This window comes from Mustela lutreola, chromosome 5 (assembly GCF_030435805.1).
Source record: "Mustela lutreola isolate mMusLut2 chromosome 5, mMusLut2.pri, whole genome shotgun sequence".
Classification (NCBI taxonomy): Eukaryota; Metazoa; Chordata; class Mammalia; order Carnivora; family Mustelidae; genus Mustela; species Mustela lutreola.
Genome location: NC_081294.1, coordinates 172,364,704 through 172,372,168, shown reverse-complemented (window position 1 = coordinate 172,372,168; position 7,465 = coordinate 172,364,704). Strand labels below are relative to the sequence as shown.

The following is a 7,465-nucleotide window of genomic DNA, read 5'->3' as shown; positions in this document are numbered from 1 at the left end:
TTTGTTCTATTGTTTTTTTGGTTTCTATTTCATTGATTTCTGCTCTGATCTTTATGATTTCTCTTCTCCTGCTGGGCTTAGGGTTTCTTTCTTGTTCTTTCTCCAGCTCCTTTAGGTGTAGGGTTAGGTTGTGTACCTGAGACCTTTCTTGTTTCTTGAGAAAGGCTTGTACCGCTATATATTTTCCTCTCAGGACTGCCTTTGTTGTGTCCCATAGATTTTGAACCGTTGTATTTTCATTATCATTTGTTTCCATGATTTTTTTCAATTCTTCTTTAATTTCCCGGTTGACCCATTCATTCTTTAGAAGGATACTGTTTAGTCTCCATGTATTTGGGTTCTTTCCAAACTTCCTTTTGTGGTTGAGTTCTAGCTTTAGAGCATTGTGGTCTGAAAATATGCAGGGAATGATCCCAATCTTTTGATACCGGTTGAGTCCTGATTTAGGACCGAGGATGTGATCTATTCTGGAGAATGTTCCATGTGCACTAGAGAAGAATGTGTATTCTGTTGCTTTGGGATGAAATGTTCTGAATATATCTGTGATGTCCATCTGGTCCAGTGTGTCGTTTAAGGCCTTTATTTCCTTGCTGATCTTTTGCTTGGATGACCTGTCCATTTCAGTGAGGGGAGTGTTAAAGTCCCCTACTATTATTGTATTATTGTTGATGTGTTTCTTTGATTTTGTTATTAATTGGTTTATATAGTTGGCTGCTCCCACATTGGGGGCATAGATATTTAAAATTGTTAAATCTTCTTGTTGGACAGACCCTTTGAGTATGATATAGTGTCCTTCCTCATCTCTTATTATAGTCTTTGGCTTAAAATCTAATTGATCTGATATAAGGATTGCCACTCCTGCTTTCTTCTGATGTCCATTAGCATGGTAAATTCTTTTCCACCCCCTCACTTTAAATCTGGAGGTGTCTTCGGGCTTAAAATGTGTTTCTTGGAGGCAACATATAGATGGGCTTTGTTTTTTTATCCATTCTGATACCCTGTGTCTTTTGACAGGGGCATTTAGCCCATTCACATTCAGGGTAACTATTGAGAGATATGAATTTAGTGCCATTGTATTGCCTGTAAGGTGACTGTTACTGTATATGGTCTCTGTTCCTTTCTGATCTACCACTTGTAGGCTCTCTCTTTGCTTAGAGGACCCCTTTCAAGATTTCCTGTAGAGCTGGTTTGGTGTTTGCAAATTCTTTCAGTTGTTGTTTGTCCTGGAAGCTTTTAATCTCTCCTTCTATTTTCAATGATAGCCTAGCTGGATATAGTATTCTTGGCTGCATGTTTTTCTCGTTTAGTGCTCTGAAAATATCATGCCAGCTCTTTCTGGCCTGCCAGGTCTCTGTGGATAAGTCAGCTGCCAATCTAATATTTTTTCCATTGTATGTTACAGACTTCTTTTCCCGGGCTGCTTTCAGGATTTTCTCTTTGTCATTGAGACTTGTAAATTTTACTATTAGGTGACGGGGTGTGGGCCTATTCTTATTGATTTTGAGGGGCGTTCTCTGAACCTCCTGAATTTTGATGCTCGTTCCCTTTGCCATATTGGGGAAATTCTCCCCAATAATTCTCTCCAGTATACCTTCTGCTCCCCTCTCACTTTCTTCTTCTTCTGGAATCCCAATTATTCTAATGTTGTTTCGTCTTATGGTGTCACTTATCTCTCGAATTCTCCCCTCGTGGTCCAGTAGCTGTTTGTCCCTCTTTTGCTCAGCTTCTTTATTCTCTGTCATTTGGTCTTCTATATCACTAATTCTTTCTTCTGCCTCATTTATCCTAGCAGTTAGAGCCTCCATTTTTGATTGCACCTCATTAATAGCTTTTTTGATTTCACCTTGGTTAGATTTTAGTTCTTTTATTTCTCCAGAAAGGGCTTTTATATCTCTCGAGAGGGTTTCTCTAATATCTTCCATGCCTTTTTCGAGCCCGGCTAGAACCTTGAGAATTGTCATTCTGAACTCTAGATCTGACATATTACCGATGTCTGTATTGATTAGGTCCCTAGCCTTCGGTACTGCCTCTTGTTCTTTTTTTTGTGTTGAATTTTTATGTCTTGTCATTTTGTCCAGATAAGAGTAAATGAAGGGGCAAGTAAAATACTAAAAGGGTGGCAACAACCCCAGGAAAATATGCTTTAACCAAATTAGAAGAGATCCAAAATCGTGAGTGGGGAGAAAGGGGATAAAAAGAGGTTCAAAAAGGAAGAAAGAAAAAAAAAAAAAACAGAAAGAAAAGAAAAAAAAAAGAAAAGAAAAGAAAAGAATTTTTAAAAAAAGAAAACACCTAAGAAAAATGTAAAAAAGAAAAAATATATATATTAGATAAACTAGTAAAAAATCATTAAAAAAGAAAAAGGTAACAGTTAAAAAAAAATTTTACCCGAAGGCGAGAAAAAAAAAAAAAATGAAAAAGAAAAAGTCAAATTAACTGCAAGACTAAAAAAAATCCCAGGAAAAAAGCCATGAGTTCCGTGTTTGGCTTTCTCCTCCTCTGGAATTCTGCTGCTTTCCTTGGTATTGAAACCGCACTCCTTGGTAGGTGAACTTGGTCTCGGCTGGATTTCTTGTTGATCTTCTGGGGGAGGGGCCTGGTGTAGTGATTCTCAAGTGTCTTTGCCCCAGGCAGAATTACACCGCCCTTACCCGGGGCCGGGGTGAGTAATCCGCTCGGGTTTGCTTTCAGGAGCTTTTGTTACCTGAGCGCTTTCCGTAGAGTTCCGTAGGACGGGAATACAAATGGCGGCCTCCTGGTCTCCGGCCCGGAGGAGCCGAGAGCCCAGGGCCCCACTCCTCAGTGCGCCCTCAGAGAACAGCGCCCAGTTACTCCCGTCTGCCTGACCTCCGGCCGCGCTCCGAGCTCACCGAGCCTGCGACCGGTTCAAGGTAACACCGAGCTGCGAGCTTACTGTCGGCTCTGTCTCTGTAGCCGGCTTTCCCGTTCCAATACCCGCAAGCTCTGCGACACTCAGACACCCCCGATCCTTCTGTGACCCTGCGGGACCTGAGGCCACGCTGACCCCGCGTGGGTTTCGCCCCGGTTTAGCCTCTGGAGCGATGTCCCTCAGCGGAACAGACTTTTAAAAGTCCTGATTTTGTGCACGGTTGCTCCGCTGCTTGCCGGGAGCCGGCCCCTCCCCCCGGGGTCTATCCTCCCGTCGCTTTGGATTCACTTCTCCGCCGGTCCTACCTTTCAGAAAGTGGTTGTTTTTCTGTTTCCAGAATTGCTGTTCTTCTTCTCTTCGATCTGCCGATGGATTTTCAGGTGTTTGCAATCTTTAGATAAGCTATCTAGCTGATCTCCGGCTAGCTGAAGCAGTCTCAGCTTGCTACTTCTCCGCCATCCAGGCAGAGTTCAAAGACGTAGGCGTAGTAGGACCAAAGCACAACGAGGACAATAACGAGCACTGGCACCCAGGAAAGTACTCGGCGGCAGCACCGTAGCCCCCCGGACAGAGCCATCTTCCAGCCTAACCTGAACTTTTTGATACATACACCTGTGTTTTCCTTTTGCATTTCTGTATTTTAAATTTATTTTTTAAAATTTTAGTTTAGTTTAGTCTAGTTTATTCCTTTTTTAATTTTTATTTTCTAATATTCATATTGAATTAAACTTCAAGGTAATCCGTTTTCCCCAATCAATGCCACCCCTATAGGTATAACAATTCCTAATCCTCCTTTATCTTAGGAAAGTGGAGTCTTTAACAAATATATCAAGATACATCCAGAAAAAAACAAAAACAAAACAAACAAAAACAACCTTCCTCACCCACACTGAGAATTTACAACCACTCTACAATCTTTTTCTTCCACCAGTATTTCTGTTTTTTTTTTTTTTATTTATATATTTGACAGAGAGAGAGATCACAAGTAGGCAGAGAGGCAGGCAGAGAGAGAGAGAGGAGGAAGCAGGCTCCCTGCTGAGCAGATAGCCCGATTCGGGACTCGATCCCAGGACCCTGAGATCATGACCTGAGCCGAAGACAGCGGCTTAACCCACTGAGCCACCCAGGTGCCCCTATTTCTGTGTTTTTGAGTTTGTCCTGATAGTATATAAATCTTACACTCGGGGTTCTTTCTGATGAGGTTATTCCTTTATTTGCATATATATATGCAAATATATATATATATTTTTTTTCTCTTCTCATATACTTTTTTTTTTTTTGCAGTAAACAAATTATAGTTTTTAAATTTAACCCTAAGAAATTGTCCGAAAGTAAATACAAGGCAGTATTATACACTTGATTGCTGAATAAATGCCCATTACATTAAACTTAACATCTGTCCAACTTTTAACAGGACTCTTATGATTTGATTCTTTAAATAGAAGACATTTTCCTGGTTTCCCCGTGCAGAGCTGGTACAAATGGATTCTATGTCTTGTTGGAACAACCGCGCCCCCCAATTTACACACACAGCCAAATCTGAATGTGTAGGTTTGTAACTCTTGCTGACCTATAGAGCCAAACCTGTGCTTACCTTGCAGGAAAACAGAAGAAAAATGAACACAAGGCCAGTAACAGTACGAGGAAATAAAACTTGTAACAGAATCCATAGAAGTCCATGCTCCCTTGGGTTCTCTTTTCATATTAGAACCACCAAGTGTTTGCCCTCCAATGAGTCTGAACGTAAATGACCTTAAGAGGTCTCATCAAGGAAGAATGAATGTCATAAGGAAAAGCATGTTCAGTTAGAATATGTGCTTTCGATCGCACTGCATAAATAAAGTTAACGTGGAAAGAATTTAGGTTCCAAACTTCAAAATTTAAAACTACCTGTAAGTTTTACCCTCCAGGTGAAGATGGGAACGTGGAGAAGGCCATCTGCTCTCCAGCATCCAAATGATCTGATCTAATTTCTAGAGGCGTGAGATACATTGCTCTCGTAAAGGCGAATCTTCAAGCCTGTGGTTTTCAGCCTGTTCCCCCATAGTGGAAATCCAGCCGATGTTCACAGCCTGACAGGCCAACACAGGCATTCCTGCCACACCAACAGGACACCCCATCACACTCTCCGTCCTCCTCAAGGGAACACTGCACAATGCAAAGTGAAAGTGATACTATCGCAGGAATAAACCTAACACCTGCTGGAAGCCTATAGGAAAAGGGCAACACTCACAAACATAAGCTCCATCGTAACAAATTGAGCAAGACTCTTGTTGTTGTACAAGTCCTGTTAGTTTCACTTGTAAATATGGTTGAGAGGACGTCACATTTTATAAGCTGCCAAACCCCAAGTGAACTATCGCTTCTTTCAGGCTCAAGGGAAAACCAGCGAATAAAGGGAGAGCAGACAGGCTCCCTGGAAATGACAGTCCACAGACGAGGCTGGGTCTGTAGGAGGCAGCGCACTCCTTCTGAGAAATGAATCAAAAATCACCCCCTGGAAATTACATTCCTTGGATATCCTTTCTTGGGATATATACAGTGATTTTTATATTTACTTACTTATCTGTTAGTCCTAACTCCCTCGTGAGGCATAAACGGATTTCAAAGACGGAAATGACGAGCTCACTACCACGACCAGGCTGAGGGTTTATAGTTGTCGGCATCCCAAGTAAGCCTCATTTCAAAGTTCAGATGCTTTAAAGAAGGTTCCATTCTGTTACTTGACACAGGGCAGAGTCAGTAAAGCAGTTTGTTCTAAGGAAGTACGGCATCCAAGGGAAGGCATAATGCGCAAAGGTTTATGGGAATTACTCCTAGGCGAAGGTCCTTATTTCTGGACTAGAGCAAGGCATCTTATTATCCACAGGCTTTGGCAAAGTCACGTGATCCTCCCGACTGCGCTCCCTGCGGACTCCAGGGCTGTCCGCGGACTCATCGTCAATCCACCTCACCAGCGCCTGGTATCTGTCTATGATGTTGAAGCCCACAGCACACTGCAGCTTGCGTAAACAGATGGGGCAAAGGTTGAGGGGGCGCCGGTCAGCTTCCTCCAAGTGGTTGGAGCCTTGCATGAGGCATGCAAGCCACTGGCAGTGCCGGAGTCCAAATATGTGTCCAATCTCATGGGTTAAAGTCTTACAGGAACGAAGCAGCAAAATACTGGTCACTTCGGGGACGTAATAGTTATCAAAAATGGAATAGTCACTTGAAGATACTCTGTAGCTTGTTCACTTTGCCTTCATAGTGTGAGTTATAAAAATCACTGCCGTACCTGGCAAAGCTGAATATCCCCACACCATCTGTCAAAGAGGCCTGTCCAAAGACAAAATTCCAGGAGTCTCGTGGGTAAAGATCAATCATTGTTATTCCCACAATACAGAAGGCATCTCTAGGTTTCTTCTTTTTTAAGAACCTCAGGATATGCCCTGCATGAATTTGTAGGTTTTGTGTGTTATCATTGACTCTAAAGGAACACCTCGTGACAGAGAGGAACTGGTTCTAGGAGTTTTACTGTCAAGCCATAGAAAAATGCTTCACAGTAACCTTTCAGCCACTTAATATATTCTTCACTGATAATTCTGGTGTTTCCCAGAGACCCAATGCACTGTATATAAATACTGCATTTCTCTGGAGACGGTGCCTTTCTTGAAGGATCACTGAAAAACTCTTCAAAGTCTTGGGGAACCTCCGGATGGGAGATGATCCAGTCTGATTCTGAATGCAGGGTAATGGGTCCAAACAGATCATTGTCTGGCTTGAAGGCTTTGTTCAGCAAACGCCGTTCGTCAGCGTCTAACTTCTCATACTGTGACACGAGCGCTGGGTTCTTTGAGATGAGAGAATGACAGGTTTCTTCCATTCACGCCGTGTTCCTCTGTAGAGCTGTCATCCTTCCTTCTGAATGCGTCAAACAGCTGTTCCGCCACGAGGCTTTTTGAGTTAGAAAAGGGGAAAAAAATTTTGGACTCACTCTCTGGAACCCATCATATTTCCTAATTCTCTAGATTTTTTTTCCAGTTTAATAATTGAGAATTGATGGGAAAATTCAAGCTAAGGTAATGTCTGTTCGTTCTCGTTGGACATCAGAATCCTGGGGTTCCAGAGCGAGGGCGAAATTCCCAAACGGAGGTCACTGCTGTCAGAGCTCGGATGTGTGTATAAAATCGTCCTCAGGGCTCCCCAAACGGGCTGACCTTTCACGTCTCCCCGCCGGCCCTGGACACTGCCCCGCTTCCTGCGGCAGCCTCTGCGCGCCTGGGCGTCGCGCCCCGCGACGTACCGCGTGCCCTCCCCTACTTCTCATATACTTTTATCTTTTTGTCTGTTTTTGTTTGTAAACTTCATAAATCTTACCTTGGAACCCATTTGGGCTGAACCTTCTCTTTTATCTCACCTTTCATTCTTGTCTCTCTCCCTCTCTCTTTTTTTCTTTTCTTTTTCTTTTTCCTCTCATTTGGGTGGGTAACTCTGATTGATCAGAAGCATTCCAGGGTGCACCTTGACTGCACCACTGTCGATACATCCAGCTACACCCATTCAGCTATCTCTCACCAAAATGACTAGGAGGAGGAA

At 42.9% G+C, this 7,465-nt stretch overlaps 1 pseudogene; it reads right to left on the bottom strand.

The window, feature by feature from the left end:
• Nucleotides 1-5,178: 5,178 nt before the first annotated feature.
• Nucleotides 5,179-7,175, bottom strand: LOC131832735 (archaemetzincin-2-like; annotated as a pseudogene).
• Between the last annotated feature and the right edge of the window lie 290 nt (nucleotides 7,176-7,465).